General features: G+C 35.5%; 1 protein-coding gene across 6 annotated transcripts in view; it reads right to left on the bottom strand.

The window, feature by feature from the left end:
* Positions 1-19,227, bottom strand: part of RUNDC3B (RUN domain containing 3B) — a 144,019-nt gene that overhangs the window by 120,706 nt on the left and 4,086 nt on the right. The gene's annotated exons all lie outside the window — the stretch shown is intronic.

Genomic DNA, 19,227 nt, shown 5'->3' with positions numbered 1-19,227 from the left:
GCACAAGCTAGCATTTTGCATGTGTCTCCCTTAAGAGACAATTATAATTTATCTTAGTGCTATTTGTGTTGTCTATCTCTTATTAGAATATAAATTCCTCTGGGGCAGAAACATATCTTCTTTATGTTTATATTTTTCTCAGCACATAGGACAATGCCTTGAACACCACATTCAGTAAGTACTTATCGATTCATTTGTAAGCCCTATTTTGAAAGAATGCCAAACACAAATTCCAATATCATGACAAGACAAAAAAAAAGTTTATGATTTTTAACATGTATTCATTCACGTAACTACCATCAAAATCAGGATTCAGAACAGTTCTGCCTCCTAAGCAATTCCCCTATGCTATCCCTTTATAGTCATACCCTATAAAGGGGAACAGATGAGTGCCTAAGTAAAGACAGTCAGTGGGGAATGAAGAGAAGAGAATAATTATGAGAGCTATTAAACAATGAGAAATGTAAACTATGAGGGAGATATGGGAGTACTAACTGCTTCTTAGGCTTAGGCTTGGTGGTTATACTATTCAACCAGGACAGAAAATACAGGAGACAAGCATAAGGGGAAATATAAAGATATTTGTTTATATGACATACCCATCAATATTTACTATATTAAAAATTAAATGGGGGAAGTTTTTAAACACAGGCAGTCTTCACTTTGTACCGTAGGGCAGGACCATAAAAAATGATTGTGCAAGCTGAAACCATACAAAGTGATCTTAATAATCAATGTAAAGAATTACAATTGTTCTGTGATTTTTACAAATTTTGTCAAAACATTAAACATTACTGGTATTTACAAAGTTTAAAAAAAGAAAAATAGTAGAACATTTATTTAGTACACTGTAATTTAAAACATCAGAAACATTGAGAATTTTATGTCTTCTTTATAAAAAACTCATCAAGGGGCCAGTCCTGCGACCGAGTGGTTAAAGTTCTGCAGGTTCCACTTTGGGGGCCTGGGTTCACGGATTCGGATCCCAGGTGCAGATCTATACCACTCATCACCCATGCTGTAGAGACATCCCAGATACAAAGTGGAGGAAGACTGGTGAAGACGTTAGCTCAGAGCTAATCCTCCTCAAGCAAAAAAAAAAAGAGGAGGAGGATTGGCAACAGATGTTAGCTCAAGGCGAAGTTTCCTCTCACACACACACAAAACAAACTTATCAAGAGTAGTTTGAACAGTGCCTGCCTTCTTCTCATTGTATGGAGTGAGCATATTTCCTATATCTTGGTCAACTGTCATATTCCTTCCTAAACTGGGATCATCTCCTAACATTTTATCCTTTGCACTTTCAAAGTTGTGAAAATCTCTGAGAACTGGTTTGCCAGAGTCACTTCCTCTGGGACATCATCATCCTTTTTGTCATGACCACTTTGCTCATTTATATCAATATGTTCACCCTAAGTTCCTCTGGCTGTATATCTTAAATTCTCTTAACAGCAGCACTGTCAACATTTCCATGATTAACTATTTCTTCTGTAACTCCATTTATGTTCCACATGTTCCATTTATGTTCAAATTTCACTTTCAGCATTATCGCTTTCCATTTCTTTGCCATACTTTTATTTTTGGTGGCTAATTCACTCTTCCAATTATCCATTTCATAAAAAAAGTGGGATTATCACTAGGAGACAAAGAGGTAACACAATTACAGGCTTTGATTTGTGTGCATGAACTAATAAAGATAAATAGTGACCAATCCTAGACAAACTTTGAAAGAAGTGAGGTGATTGGTCACTGATCATGATGTGCCTTTGTTATTTACAGAGTGATCTGTGGACTAAAGAGCTAGCAGCAAAATTTATTTTATGCAATTATTCACACAGTTAATTATGCAGTTAATACACGGTGGTAGTCAAATTGGAACTACATTGTGGAACCGGTATTATTTTACTAAACTTAGTAACTTAAATTAGTGCATTATGGAACTGTGCAAAGTGAGGACTGCCTCATTTATGTATTAATTAATTAGAAAAAATTAAACCCATTACACATTAGCAAAGACAATCTATTTTTAGGAAAACTATTATCTTCCAATACAACAAAAGAAATGGCAAGAAAAGCATTGTTTTACATCTTTGCAAATATCTGTAATGTTGTGTTTAATAGAAAATAACTAAATTCTTCTATCTACTTCTGCATTCAATCTATTTTTTTTTCTGCTTTCTTCCCTCCCCAAATCCCCCCAGTACATAGTTGTATATTTTAGTTGTGGGCCGTTCTAGTTGTGGCATGTGGGATGCCACCTCAACGTGGCCTGAGGAGTGGTGCCATGTCCAGGCCCTGGATCCAAACCGGTGAAACCCTGGGCCACCAGAGCGGAACGCGCGAACTTAACCACTTGGCCACAGGGCCGGCCCCCTCAATCTATTCTAAGACTACCTACCATGTAGCCTCTGGAAAACTCCCCTGTACACTTGTTAAAGAATGAGAACAAAAAGGTAAATAATGTCTTAGAATTGTTAAGAAAATAATTTTGATCTTTCAGACCTCTGAAAGGGTCTGGGTTCCAGAGTACACTTTGAGAACCAGTATCCTAAGGCATTATTTATATGTAATGAAGTAATTTTCTCCTATGCAGCTAAAATGGTAGTAATTATATCCTTGAGAGAGATTTAGGAAAATAGTTACTCAAATAATTTTCAGTCTTCTTTGGGTCAGATGAATAACCCTGACTGAGAAAGGCTGAGATAGATTAACATTCAGATACGTAGTATCCCTGTAACAGCAACTGGAACATAATGAAAGAAGCCATTATGTAAAAGAGAGGAAAAGAATATCTAGGAAGTAACACTGATGAAGTTGGTCTCTTGTACCTAGAAGACAGTCAAGTTAGATAAATAGATGTAATGCGTGAGCAAATGAATAGAAACAAAAAGAAGGTAAACAAAAACCTGACTACCGAGGGACCTCAAATTTTTTTTTTGTTTCCTACGTCCATTTCATTGACAATACAAGAGAAAAATGCTGCCAATCCTCAGCAAACTCTTAATAATAATAAATAAGCATAATGTTCTTATTCAGTGAGAGAATAAAATAGGAAGTATTCTTAGAATGAATTAAAACAAACCCACACAGTCACCACCTCCACCTTTGACCTAAAGAGAAGGAAACTTCTGAATGTTTGTAAGTTTCTCTCTAATCTTGATTAGGTCAAATGGAATGGAAAAGCTGACTCTGCAATCACATTCAAGGTAGGAGTAGCCTACTGCCTTAAAAAATTATGTCATCTATGAAAGTACGGCACATTGGTGAAATGAACTGAAAATCACATTTAAAGATAAAAGTAATAAAGTGCTTATTGCATCAAAAAAGAGGTAGGTTAGAACTCAATCTCCACCTGTAGCAGTCTGCTAAGGTTTGGCTAGTTGCTATTGTCCTCCAGGAATAATACAAAATTACCTAACAAATGATGTCCTTTGTAAACTGCAATGGGAAAAAAAGGCCATGGATAGTCAGACATATATTTTTGCAGCATCAAGGGCCATATACAGATCAAGTGGTAGTCAACAAAAGGCATGAGCCTTTTTATCATGTTATCAATTATATTCTATAGAAGATACTATCTGCATGACAAAAACCTTAGATGGTCAATCTCAGAAGCACTAAATTACTTTAAACCCAACATCTGACTAAAAACTAAAACAAAAGCAAAGTCCAAACATCCCAAAGCATATCATTAGACAGAATTTCTGTTATTTCTAAGCATGAAGATATTTAAGGGTGACAAAGCATTTTAAATAATTTCTAAAATACCAAGGTTAATAATGAAAAAGAATGTTTCCCAGCTTTACTTCATCATCTATATCCTGCTTTCCTCCTGTCAAGACAAATCAAAATTTCAGAAGGCAAATTAGTTCCTTAGAGTCCATGTTTTACTCCTAGCTAGCCAAGTCTTCCCACTCAACACTTACTTCTCTAGAATCATGTAGCTAGCTCCACTGTGCCAGAATAATGAGAATCTTTTCTCCATAACACAGTAACTACCTAAGATGTGCTAGAAAAACCAAACTTGTAAAAAAAATTTCAGTACATCTCAAGAATATCACACAGATGCCGAGCTATTTCCTGATAACGATGACATTAATATTAGTCATCTCTTTCCTGAAGAGGACTGATTTTAAAATAATGAAATGACAATTTGATGAATGTCTAAAAATACCAAATCAAGTCTAAATAACAGCTTTTACATAAGAATTAAAAAATCAAAAATTTACATAAAAGGGTCCTATAATTAAGTGCAATTTTTGAAATGTCTCTGGTTTAAAAGATTCTCTTTCCCACCTTCAACATCCCAAGGAAATTTTTGTTAGCTTTGACATAAGAAATAATGATTATGAGTAAAGCCTTCAAACCTAAGAAAGCATGAACTACCATTTTTCCTTTGGCAACACACCAAGAAAAATTAGATAGTTACCAAACTACACTTAAAAATCTTCATTACACCCATATATTTAATTAATTCTTTCCATAGTTCATAGATTTGTAACATAATTGTAACTACAAATAATTAGAAAGCTAAAAATATGACAAAATCAAAAATAAAATTATTATTTTGTTAAATTTCTACACTATTGAAAAGAAACTATTCAAAAAGTGGAAATTCACCTTTAATATTTGAGGCCCTGCATTAGTAATATACAGTTATATACTCGCATATATACAGAGTAAGTAAGTAGGAAAGAAAAGTACTCCCGACCCTGTAGAACAAGCTTACATAATCTTAACCATTTATCAAATACACTTCAGAAAAAACAAATTCCACACAAAACATTTTCTTATCTTTACTGTTATATCCCTTCACATAAAATTATATTTGAAGATAATTAAAGTACATAAAAGCAACTAGAATCATCACATTTCAAAACTAAAAGGGGTTCAGAAAAGTTACAGTCATTCATAAGAGTGACAGTTTTTTTTTTATTTTTTTGCTAACGAAGATTGCCCTGAGCTAACATCTGTTGCCAATCTTCCTCTTTTTCTATGTCAGCCGCCACCACCACCACATCATGGCCACTGACCAGAGATGTAGGTCTGCACCCAGGAACCGAACCCAGGCCATTGAAGCAGAGAGTGCTAAACTTAACTACTAGGCCACTGGGACTGGCCCAACGATGACATTTTTAAATGGAACATAAGTATCTAAATTCTGAGAAAGAGTTCTTTCTACTACTTCTCACCAAATTTACAAGATTCCTTATATTATTATTGCTAGTAGTCTTTACCAAAGGGGTAGGGTAACCATCCTCTGCCATTAATATAATTTTGTTGGTGGTGGTGCTGTCAAGTCAATTCTGACACCTAGCAATCCCATGTATAGTAGAGCTGAAACCTGCTCAGTCTTTTTTACTTTTTATTGCAGTAACTTTGGATTATAACATTAATAACTTTCAGGTGTACATCATAACTGCCCAGTCTTTCTGCTCCATTTCTCACCTTCCAGCGCTATATCAGACAGTGCTCCACTGCTATGCATAAGGTTTTCAGGGCCAATTTTCCCAGAAACAGATGGCCAGGTCTTCCTAGTCTGTTAGCCTGGAAGCTCACCTGAAATGTGTCTCTTTGAAATACAGGTGGCCTAGCTTTCAGCATGAGAGCAACACACAGCAGCTAGTGTATGACAATGGAGAGAAGGGTGGTGTGGTTCCTTGACTGGGAAGCAAACCCAGGCCACAGCGGTGAGAGCAGTGACTCCTGACTACTAGACCACTAGGGCTGGCTAATCCTAATATCCATCATCAATAATCACCAAGGAGATGGCTGCCAAGAGAGAGGACACAACACAGCCCAAATATAATGTAAAACTGTGACTACAGGTGATAATGAGCAGAATATCCAGATTTCTGTTCACTGGAAGGCTTATTTCTTTTCTTAAATTTTACACGAGAAATCTAAAAATTCTTTTAGAATCAGTTATTTGCCTTTTTTTCAAGTATCATACAAGTTAAGAATTCCCAGCCATCATGTGTACTTCCCCTTTATTTTTCTATAATTTTAATTATTTTATAATGAGAAAAAAAATACTTTTCACATATCCTTTTAGCAGGAGTCTACAGACTGTCGTCCACAGGCGAAGTCTAATCAGTTGCCTGTTTCTGTAAATAAACTTTTATTGGAACACATAAAAAAAAGTCTCAACCATCTTCTCTGGAATTTGTACCCTGAAACTTAAAACTCTCTGTTATCATAATATTCACCATTTCTAAAAATTTTATTCAACGTAAAAATTAAAAAGAGAGAGAGAGAGAAGTATATTTTAAAATATTTCTCTGCCTGTACTATCAAAATTTCTTTGAAAAAATTGTTAATCTAGGCACCTTAAAGATGAGATATTCTATTATTAACATCTTATATTGCTATATAAACAGATTAATAATAGCAGATTGCTCGAAATGAGAAATAACATTAGAAGCACTATCTTAAAAAAAAAAGGAAAAGAAATTTTGCAAAAAAAAAATTCATCTAAAATTAGAAAGCTATCAAACCAAGAAAACCTCCCATCTTAAAACAAATGAACTCGATCTCATATGAAAGAACTCCCAATTAAAGTCATTTTAATAAAGCATACTTTATACACTTGGATCACATATCTCTTTGGAACCCAAGTGTTCTTTTCCAATGACAAATGAAAATATTCAAGTAACGTATTTTAACATAGGTAAACAATCTAGTAAATTAGATATTCAATGCAGCAGTACAACAATAGGAAGAACACGGGCTTTGATACCAGAAGGGCCTGGATTCAGACCCGGCTCTGCTATTATTCATTCCTTGTCAAGACACTTAACCTCTCTGAACCTCAGTTTCCTCAGCTGTCAATTACCTAATAACTGTGAAGAGTAAAGGAGACAGCATATATAAAGTATTTAATAAGGTGTTAGCTTATACAAAAATTACTAAATGTTACCACATAGGGTTAATAACATCTAAGCACAGAAAAAGGGAGGCAGGAATTTGGGTGCCTGCATGTAAGTCGATTTTTTAAAAAGCATAATATACAGTGATCATGGTTTATCAACACTAGAAATGCTAACTAAATGAAGGTTCGCAGTTTCTGGTTCTATGGCTCAAGTACAAACACACAAGCTAGATCCAGTCAACCTGTCATAGACACTCAAGGGAACATAGCATAAGAGGAAAAGCATAGGTTTTGAAACTAGATGTATTTGGGCTAGAATTCTGGCAATGTTAGCCTTAACTAAAAATAAATCTGATTCAAATAATAATTGTTTTAATTAGAACTTTCATTTTTAGTCATAAACACTAAATCTAATATTTTTCCTCCAAAAAAGCATATTCTCCATGAATTATATAAGTTAAATAATGCATTTTCTTCAGATGGTAGACACAGATATTTTGTGATTTTTAAAAATTTATTAGGGGCCACCCCATGACCGAGTGGTTATGTTTGAGTGCTCCGTTTGGCAGCCCAGGGTTTCACAGGTTCAGATCCTGGGCACGAACATGGCACCACTCATCAGGCCATGCTGAGGCAGCATCCCACATGTCACAGCTATAGAAGGACCCACAACTAAAAATACACGACTAACTACTGGGGGACTTTGGGAGAAAAAGGAAAAATAAAATCTTTAAAAAAAAAACTTAAAAATTTTAAATTGTATTTCTAATATTAATTTTGAGACTACATCTGGAATATAACAGAAGACTTGGTTTTATAATTGTAAATACTAAGAGAAATTTTAAAATTTCAAAATAAAATGTTAAATTTGAAAATTTGGGGGATATTGTTATCCTATCCTTTTCTAAAGACAATCACCATCACTGTAGAAAATGGACGGTAAGTCATTTTATTTTGCAAAAACAAGAAAATGTGTGCATTATATACATTTTCTATTTTTCATAAAATATTTTCAAAACAGTATGCATTTTAGAATTTCTATCCAATTTTGTTAAATATTGTTTTGTATAAAATAGAAAACTAAAGTAGATTGCTTTGGGAAAGTAAATATCAAAAATACATCCATTAATTTAGTTCAGCCTTCGTCCTTTTTTTTTTTATTCAAACACTAGCAGAGATGAATTTTTATTTTTCCATTTCCACATTAAATTTCAATTAGTATAATTCCATTCAAAAGAAAGCAAATTCTACTGCTGAACCTGTTACATGTTTAAAACTTGATAATCATTAGAGATTAGTCATTAGGGTGACTTTTTAAAAACAAGTGAGGATGATTCTTTAATTCAACCTTCAACTTTATTTATTTTTTTTAAAGATTTTATCTTTTTCCTTTTTCTCCCCAAAGCCCCCCAGTACATAGTTGCATTTTCTTCATTGTGGGTCCTTCTAGTTGTGGCATGTGGGACACTGCCTCAGCGTGGTTCGATGAGCAGTGCCATGTCCACACCCAGGATTCGAACCAACGAAACACTGGGCCACCTGCAGCAGAGCGCGAGAAGCCAACCACTCGGCCACGGGGCCAGCCCCAACTTTATTTCGACAAGGTCCACTGCTATTATTCTTCACCAATTAGCGAGAATTACCTCATTTGATAAACGTGCTTACTAGGTACTAGATGCTGAGAATAAACTAGATGCTGAATAAACTACCATTCCTGTACTTGAGAAATTCACATCCTAGTAGAAGACAAAAAAGATAATTAGATTATGGCATAATGAGTGCTATGTTTACTTACATAACCTATTCCAGAAAAGATTTGAGATTACCTATGGGAACATATAAAATACAATCAGTTGACTACATAAACTAAAACTAAGCAGGAAGATGAAAAATGTGGGAACATATTTCCACTTCCAAGCAGGATGGTAGACCAGTGTTCCCACAGAGTACAACTAGAAAAACTGGGGAGAGTGGGGATTACAGAAATCTTATGTTCGAAGGATGCAAAATGTTGCTGAAACAATAATTAGAGGCACTAAGGCTCCAGAGAGTAGGAAGCTCAAAAAGGTGAACTGACTGCTACAGCTGCTTTTACCCAGGAGCGTCTGCCAATTCTGAGTGCTGACAGAGTCTGGTACCCACAGAAGGTTGCTAGTAGGGGACAGAAAAACCAGGAAAGCTTTTGAAGGAGACTTGGGAAAGCCTCAAACACAGTATGACATTCTCTTTATCAGGAGACTAAAATCATAATCAGAAAGCCTCTGGAAAACACAACGAAGGATTTGCTAGTTTCAGAAGACAAAATAATAGTTTAGGACTACCAGAGAAACAGTGCTGGAAAATACACCAAATCTAGGATGGAAACTCTGGAGGGGCAAGGGCAAAGTATAGGCTGACCGAGACTTACCAGGGTTGAAATCCAGCCTGGATTCAGCACAATCTCTGACTGGACGAAGGTGATCAGCCACCACTCTATCTTCTGGAGGAAGATAACACTAGGAAAGAAGAGTGAGCACTATCCTCTACTATTGGCCATGGGCTCTTGGCCATGTTTTTCTCAGATTGGGTGGTACATTCCATCTGTTTACTCTACTGTGGTCTCTTTCTACTATGTTATGATGTCATGTTCTTTTTTTTTTTTTTGAGGAAGATTAGCCCTTAGCTAACTACTGCCAATCCTCCTCTTTTTGCTGAGGAAGACTGGCCCTGAGCTAACATCCATGCCCATCTTCCTCTACTTTATACGTGGAACGCCTACCACAGCATGGCTTTTGCCAAGCAGTACCATGTCTGCACCCGGAATCCAAACTGGTGAACCCCGGGCCACTGAGAAGCGGAACATATGAACTTAACTGCTGTGCCACCGGGCCGGCCCCTGTTATGTTCTGATGAACACTTTTGACACATAATGGTCAACAAAAGGATAAGTGTAATAGTACCGAAAAAACAATAAAAGAGCTAAAAAAAATCTAATACATATTATCTGGCATTCGATAAAAAATTCTAGACATGCCAAAAAGCTACATGACAAAAAGAGAGGGAGAAAGAAAACAGACAATAAAAACAGATATAAAGATGACCCAAATATTCTAAATCAATGATAAGAACTTTAACTATGATTAATATGTTCAAGAGAATAAAGGAAAAGAAGGATATAGATGAAAAGATAGGTATTTTAATCAGGGGATTCAAGTCCATTAAAAAAGAATCAAATAGGGGCTGGCCCCGTGGCCGAGTGGTTAAGTTTGCATGCTCTGCTTGAGCAGCCCAGGGTTTCGGTGGTTCAGATCCTGAGCACGGACATGGCACTGCTCATCAGGCCATGCTGAAGCAGCGTCCCACAAAGCACAACCAGAAGGACCTATAAATATATAAACAACTATGTACTGGGGGGCTTTGCAGAAAAGAAGGAGAAAAAAGAAGACTGGCAACAGACGTTAGCTCAGGTGTCAATCTTTATTAAAAGAAAAAGAATCAAATAGAAATTCTAGAACTATCTGGAATTGAAAACTTATGTGATGGGTTAAACAGTAGATGAAACACAGGAGAAGATATGATTAATGAACAAGAAGAAAAATCAACAGAAAATATATAAACTGAAACATAGAAAGAAAAAGAATATAGAAAATACAGAAAAGAATATAAGTCAAGCCGGGCCTGAGTTTAACATACATGTAATTGGAGTGTAAGAACAGACAAAATTTCCCCAAAACTGATGGAAGAGCAATGAAAAGGGTAAATATGTCGGTAAATACAAATGGATATCCCCTGAATAACGAGTGTAAAATACAGTAATAAAATAATCTTGCAGAATTTAAAACACACAGATTTTAAAAGTATGTCTTAGGATGAGGGAGAACAAATAGTTCTGACATTACTGGAGAAGCAGTAAAAGTTAAATTTGTTTTAGATGGTGATAAATCATGAGTAACTGCCAGAAAAAGGATATACATCAAATATATATATATAGAAAAAGAACATATGACTAATAAGATCATAGAAAAACTGGAATAGTGGAATAAATGGAATAATAAACAAATACTTTACTGAGGGCCTGGTCTGGTGGGATAGCAGTTAAGTTTGCACACTCTGCTTCAGCAGCCCGGGGTTCACCAGTTTGGATCTCAGGCATGGATGTACACACTGCTTATCAAGCCATGCTGTGACAGGTGTCCCACATATCAAGTAGAGGAAGATGGGCACAGATGTTAGCTCAGGGCCAATCTTCCTCAGCAAACAGAGGAGGATTGGCAGTGGATGTTAGCGAAGGGCTAATCCTCCTCAAAAAAAAAAACACAACAACAAAAGCCAGAGCAATTAGGCAAGAAAAAGGAATAAAAGGAATCCAAATAGGGAGGGAAGAAGTGAAACTCTCGCTGTTTGCAGACGGCATGATCTTATATATAGAAAACCCCAAAGAATCCACTGGAAAACTTTTAGAAAGAATCAACAACTACAGAAAAGTTGCAGGGTACGGGATCAATTTACACAAATCAGTAGCATTTCTATACTCTAACAATGAACTAACAGAAAAAGAACTCAAGAACACAATTCCATTCACAATCGCAACAAAAAGAATAAAATACCTCGGGGTGAATTTAACTAAGGAAGTGAAAGACCTATACGACAAAAACTACAACGCTTTTCTGAAAGAAATGGATGACGACATAAAGAGATGGAAAGACATTCCAAGCACATGGGTGGAAGAATAAACATAGTTAAAATGTCCATTCTACCTAAAGCAATGTACAGGTTCAATGTAATGCCAATCAGAATCCCAATGACATTCTTTACAGAAATAGAACAAAGAATCCTAAAATTCATATGGGGCAAAAAAAGACTCCGAATTGCTAAAGCAATCCTGAGAAAAAAGAACAAAGCTGGAGGCATCACAATCCCTGACTTCAAAACATACTACAAAGCTACAGTAATCAAAACAGCATGGTACTGGTACAAAAACAGGTGCACAGATCAATGGAACAGAATTGAAAGCCCAGAAATAAAACCACACATCTCTGGACAGCTAATCTTTGACAGAGGAGCTGAGGGCATACAATGGAGAAAAGAAAGTCTTTTCAACAAATGGTGCTGGGAAAACTGGAAAGCCACATGTAAAAGAATGAAAATTGACTATTCTTTGTCACCATTCACCAAAATAAACTCAAAATGGATCAAAGACCTAAAAGTGAGACCTGAAACCACAAGGCTTCTGCAAGAAAACGTAGGCAGTACACTCTTTGACATCAGTATTAAAAGGATCTTTTCGGACACCATGTCTTCTCAGACAAGCGAAACAATAGAAAGAATAAACAAATGGGACTTCACAAGACTAAAGAGCTTCTTCAAGGCAAAGGAAAACAGGATTGAAACAAAAAAAACCCCACTAACTGGGAAAAAATATTTGCAAGTCATACATCCAACAAAGGCTTAATATCCATAATATATAAAGAACTCACACAACTCAACAACAAAAAATCAAACAACCCAATCAAAAAATGGGCAGGAGACATGAACAGACATTTCTCCAAAGAAGATATACAGATGGCCAATAGGCACACGAAAAGATGTTCATCATCGCTGATCATCAGGGAAGTGCAAATCAAAACTACACTAAGATATTACCTTACACCCATTAGAATGACAAAAATTAACTAAAACAAATAGTAACAAATGTTGGAGAGGTTGTGGAGAAAAAGGAACCCTCATACACTGTTGGTGGGAATGCAAACTGGTACAGCCACTATGGAAAACAGTATGGAGATTTCTCAAATAATTAAAAATAGAACTACCATATGATCCAGCTATCCCACTACTGGGTATCTATCCAAAGAGCTTGAAATCAGCAATTCCAAAAGTCCCATGCACCCCAATGTTCATTGCAGCATTATTTACAATAGCCAAGATGTGGAAGCAACCTAAGTGCCCATCAACTGACGAGTGGATAAAGAAGATGTGGTATATATACACAATGGAATACCACTCAGCCGTAAAAAAAGAACAAAATCGTCCCATTTGCAACAACATGGATGGACCTTGAGGGAATTATGTTAAGTGAAATAAGTCAGATAGAGAAGGACAATCTCTGTATGACTCCACTCATATGAGGAATTTAAAAATGCAGACAAAGAGAAGAGATTAGTGGCTACCGGGGGAAGGTGGGGTGGGGGGTGGGCACAAAGGGTGAACGGGTGCTCCTACAACACGACTGACAAACATTAATGTACAACTGAAATTTCACAAGATCTAACCTATCATTAACTCAATAAAAATTTAAAAAAACTTTACTGATATAAGAAAATAGAAAAAAGTGAACACAAAAAAGAGTAAAATTGTAGTTAAAAACTCAAATATAATAACATTAAATGTAAATGGGCTAAATACTCTAAATAAAAAATGAGACAAAATGCAAAATCGATTCTAACCTGCCTACAAAAGACACTTTAAGGACCCAGAAAGAATGAAAGTTAAGAAAGGAAAAAGATAGATCATACAAACACTAATTAAATGAAAACTATTTTAACTATATTAATAGCAGACAAACAGACTTTAAGGCAGTAACAGTACAAGAGATAAGAAGGACATTTCATGAAGACAAAGGAATTAAACCACTAGGAAGAGATCACAATTCTAAAGCTGCACACACCTAGTAAGCGAGCAACAAAATATTTACAGCAAAAAATGACAGAACTAAAAGGAGAAACAGACAAATCTACACTCATAGAGACAGATTTTAATACATCTCTCTCAATACCAGATAGACTAAGCACACAAAAAACTAGTAGGATACAGAGGATATGAACAACACAAGAAACTCTGGATCTAAGTGGCATATACAGAACATGCAATCAACAGTGCCAGAATATATATTCTTTTCAAATGCACATGAAATATTTATCACAATTAACCATATGCTGCATCATAAAGCAAGCATAAACAAAATTTTAAAAGTTTAAAATCTTTCAGAATATGTTCTCTGCATAGTGGAATTAAGTTAGAAATCAGTAACTAAAAACACAAAATTCTCAACTGTTTGAAAGTTAAAAATACATTTTTAAATAATCCATGAATCAAAGAAGAAATCCCAACAGAAATCAGAAAACATTTAAAACTAATTAATAATGAAGATACAATTATTAATTTAAAAACAGGAACTTAAAGAAAGTGGAAGAAAGAAAATAGTAAAGACAAGAAGAGAAATCAATGAATTAACAAACCAATGTACAACAGAAAAAATTAACAAACCCAAGGGTTTTGGCTTTTGGTTCAAGGGTTGGTTCTTTGAAAAGATTAATAAAATTTATAGACTCCTAGAAAGACAAAAACATGGTAAAAGCAGAGATTACCAATACTACGAGAAAAAATTGAAAATGACTACAGATTTTTTATTTTTTTTGAGGAAGCCCTTAGCTAACATCTGCTGCCAATCCTCCTCTTTTTGCTAAGGAAGACTGGCCCTGAGCTAACATCCGTGCCCATCTTCCTCTACTTTATATGTGGGACACCTACAACACTATGGCTTGCCAAGCGGTGCCATGTCCGCACCCAGGATCTGAACCGGGGAACCCAGGGCCACCGAAGAGGAACATGCAAACTTAACTGCTGTATCATCAGGCTGGCCCCTAGAGATTTTTTAAAAATAAAAAGATATTAAGAAAAACTTTAAACTTGAGAGCATCAATGAAATGGGTGTATTCCTTGAAGAACTTGCTGAATCTGATAACAAGAAACAAGAAATCTGAATTATTCAGTATCTATTAAATAAACTGAATCTGTTACTAAAAAACTTTCCACCAAGACAATCTGCAGTTCAGATTTCTTCTCTGGTGAATTCTTTCAAAAGTTTAAGAAAGAAATAGTATTAACCTTACACAAACTCTTCTACAGAACAGAACAAAAAAAAATTTCTCAACTTATTTTACAACGTCAGATAAACTTAATGACAAAGCTAGACAAGAACACTACAAGAAAGAACAAGTACACACCAATCTCTTCTGTGAACAAATATGCAAAAATCTCAAATAGAACAGTAACTCACTTAATGCAAAGACATGTTAAAAAGATGATAATACAGCACAACCAAGTGTTTTTTATTTCAAAGTTGTTTAGCATTCAAAACTCAATCAAGATAATTCACAATATAATTCATAAACAGAAAAAAAGGGAAAGAAATCATATGTCCATCTTGATAGACAGAAAAAGCATTTGATAATACAGTATTCAGTATCCACTTATGATGAAAATTCTCAGCAATCTAGAAGTAGAAGGGAACTAAGAAAAACCTACTGCAAACATCACACAATGGTAAAATTGTTAATGCTTTCTGCAATACTGTGGTCCTAGCCAGTGCAGTAAGACAAGAAAGAAAAGGCACAAAGCTTGAAAAAGGAAGAAATAAAACAAGCAGAGGACATGACTGCATACTCAGAAAGTTAAAAAAAAACTGCAGAAAATGTTAGGATTAATAAGTAAATCGGGTAAACTTAGTAGACTACAAGACCAATATTTTAAAAGGTCAATTTTATGTCTGTATATCAGTAAAAAAAAAAGAAAAAGAAAGAATGAAAAATATTTTAAATGATCTGTTACAGTACTATAAAAATATCAAATATGGAAGAATAAATCTAAAAAGAGATATGTAATAGAGTCATGCATTGCTTAACAATGGTGATACGTTCCAAGAAATGCATTACTAGGCATATCATCATTGTGCAAACATAATAAACTATACTCATACAAACCTAGATGATATAGCCTACTACACATGTAGGCTATAGAGTAATCTTACGGGACCACTGTCGTATATGTGGTCCATCATTGCCTGAAACGTCATCATGCAGTGCATAACTGTATTCAAAACTATAGAAATTTGAGAAAAATTTCAGAATACTTAAATATATGACGGGATATATTATGTTCACGGATTGCATGTAAGTCTTTTTTTCTCTTAAGATTGGCCCTGAGCTAACATCTGCTGCCAATCTTCCTCTCTCCCTGACCTCGAAAGCCCCAGTACATAGTTGTATATCCTAGTTGTAGGTCAGTCTAGTTCTTCTATGTGGGATGCCGCCACAGCATGGCCTGATGAGTGGTGCATAGGTCCACACCCAGCATCTGAACCAGCGAACCCCGGGCTGCCTAAGCAGAGCACGCAAACTTAACTACTCGGCCATGGGGCCAGCCCCTGCATGTAAGTCTTGATGTTGTGAAGATGACAGTTTTCCCAAAATCGATTTACATTTTCAGTGCAATCTTAAAAATCCCAGGAGATTTTTTAATGGAAATTGACAAGTTGATGCGTAAAATTTAGTTTGCAAAGGCCAAGAACTGCCAAGACATTCTTGAAAAACAAAGCTACAGAATTTATATTACCAAACATCGAAACATATATAGTTACTGAGTCAGTATGACATTAGCTCAAGGGTAGCCAAATAGACTACTGGAACAGAAGAGAGAGTGCAGAAACAGACACACAAATGATCCAGTTATCTGACATAATAAATGTGACACTTGAGTATAGTGGGGAAAGCATGGTCTTTTTTAAATAAATGCGTCAACTGATTTCTCTAAAGGAAAATATTTAATCTTGACTCCTATACTTCACAGAGCCAGGCCTGGTGGTCTAGTGGTTAAGATTCCATGCTCTCAGCACTGTAGCCCAGGTTTGTTTCCAGGTCAGAGAATGACACCATCCATCAGTCAGTTGTCATACTCTGGTGGCTGCATATTGCTGTGATGCTAAAAGCTATGGCACTGATATTTCAAACAGGTTTCAGTGGAACTTCCAGACTAAGACAGACTAGACAGACCTGGCCATCCATTTCCGGAAAAACTGGCTGTGAAAACCCTATGAATAGCAGCGGAACATTGTCTGATGTAGCGCCAGAAGGTGAGAGGATGGAGCAAAAAGACCAGGTAGGGTTCTACTCTGCTGTACACAGGGTCATTAAGTGTCAGAATTGACTCAATAGCACTAACAACAAATACTTCACAGAATAAACAAAAACTACAGGTGGATTGTTGAATATAAATGTAAAAAAGTAAAACAATAAAGCTTTTAGAAGGCAACAGAATATTTTCATTACTTTGGAGCAAGCTTACTTCTTAAGCCAGTCACAATAAGCGCTAACCATGAAGGAAATTTATGGACTACTTTACAATTAAGAACTTCTAGTCATCAAAACATGATATACAGATAATGAAAAATCAAGCCACCAAATGGGAGAAAATATCTGCATTACATATAGCCAGCAAAAGACCTGCATACAGAATGTACAAAGAACTACACATCAAACAAACAAAAAGTCAGAGCTCCCAGTTGATAAATAACTTGAATTGGCACTTCACAAAAGAGCATCTCCAACAGCCAAGAGACTTACGGAAAGGTGCTTAACTTCATTAGACATAAGGGAAATACAAATTAAAACCACCATGTGATACCCCAACAAACACACCAGAATGACTAAAATTAAAGCCATAAAAATTTCAAGTGTTAGTAAGGAGGCAGAGCAACTGGAACTCTTATACATTGCTCACTAGTACATAAACTGGTACAACTCCTTGGGAAAACTGTTGTATCCACTGAAGCTGAACTGACCCAGAGATATATTTTATAAATCTGTAAAACTGAATATAAGAGTGGATAAGCTTCACATATTCCCCCTTGACTATCATATCTCTCAACTGAGCTTCTGACATTTATCAATCAGCAGTGAAGCTAAGGTAATACACTTTAATAAATGTGTGGGGGACAGCTACTCTCTGTTGTCAGTTGAAGATGAACCCAGTTTAGCTAGGGGAAGAGATAATGACCTTCTGCGAACGCTGAGAAGCCTACCTAGGACTAGTAGCTGAAAAGATGATCATCCTGCCTCCACTGTGAACAGCTACTATTAGGGCTCTAGGAATCCTTAGAAATGATACTGAACCTGCTCCACAGCAATATAACCAATGTTGATAAAGCCTCAACCCAAGTTCAACTACATACAGCCTGACTAAAAGAGCTTTAGCCAAAAATATAATTACTAAAGCCAAGGTATGAAAAGTCTTATGAGGCCACACTCAAACAGTGACAAGAAAAGTAAGTCACTGAATTTAGTTATTTAAAGGATTATACTACCAATAATATTCAGTCACATTTCACATATCTGTATTTCACCCACCCAATTCAAGCATAGTAATAGACATCTTTTTCTGATTATTCAGCAACCAGAATGTTAAGAAGTTCAAAGTGCTAAAGCTCACTCACTTAACTCAGGCCTCTGGTGTCTTTTTTTTTTTTAAACATATGATAAATTTACTTATCTGCTTTCCCAATTCACAACCAATCACAATTAGCAAGTCAGGATGGGAAGCACAAAGGAAAGAGCTGCTAGAAAGAAACAGGCAAAGTTGTGAGAAGTAACAGCTAATTTGGTAGGAAGAGACAGCAAAAGTGACAAGAACTCCAAATACACAACCTCCTGGGGCCATGTGGCAAAAAGCCTCAAGAGACCTCAAGAGTCTCCAAGAGCAGCCACTGCACAGGCATATTCAGAGAAACAGATCCAGACTAAGGTCATCAATAAGGATTATATGATGCTACAGTCTTTTCAAAGAAGGTAGGGAAATGTGTAACCCTTTCTTAAAAGAAATTCATTCAAAATGTTTTAAATATTATTGTTTATTGTGGTTTAAATCTGAACACTTAAATTATAAGCTGCAGTTATAGAGAAGATCGTGCTCCACAATAAACGCTGAGTAAAGCACTATAGTTGATGGGAGAATTTAAAGCCTAACTCAAACAATAATTACATGGAAAATATGAGCACCTCATTCCCCGACTACACGGGAAAAATGAGGCACAACTGTTATTTGAAATAACATTCAAGTTACAAAATAATATCTTGACCTATAGAAAACTAAGAACAACTACGTACATGTCATTAAAAGTACTTTAATTTTGAAAATCACCGTTTGTCTCCACTCTGCTTAGCTTATCACATTATCTCCTTAAATCACTCATTAGTCCTTTCTATCTACAAGACAGAAAAATTATAACTTTGTGTGGAGAGTTTCTCTTAAAGTATTGATTTAAAAGTTTAACAAATAGTTTTAAATCTGTTTATGAATATGTATTTAAACATGTATATTTTAATAATTTTCTCAAAAAACAATGTTAACTCATAAAAAGAGACTTTAGATTTTAACTCCCTTTATCAAGAGAACTAAAATCAAAGAAATATATAAGCTTTTCAATAAACTACAAAGCTTAAAAGTGACAGAAAAAACAATACCTGATTTTTCTATGGATGAAAAATGCAGGTTAAAAAAAGCCTGAAGGACTTTAACGATATAATTTTTCAAAATTCAAAACGGTA

The sequence above is a fragment of the Equus quagga genome, chromosome 8 (assembly GCF_021613505.1).
Source record: "Equus quagga isolate Etosha38 chromosome 8, UCLA_HA_Equagga_1.0, whole genome shotgun sequence".
NCBI classification, from domain to species: domain Eukaryota; kingdom Metazoa; phylum Chordata; class Mammalia; order Perissodactyla; family Equidae; genus Equus; species Equus quagga.
This window is presented reverse-complemented; position numbering and strand designations above follow the sequence as displayed.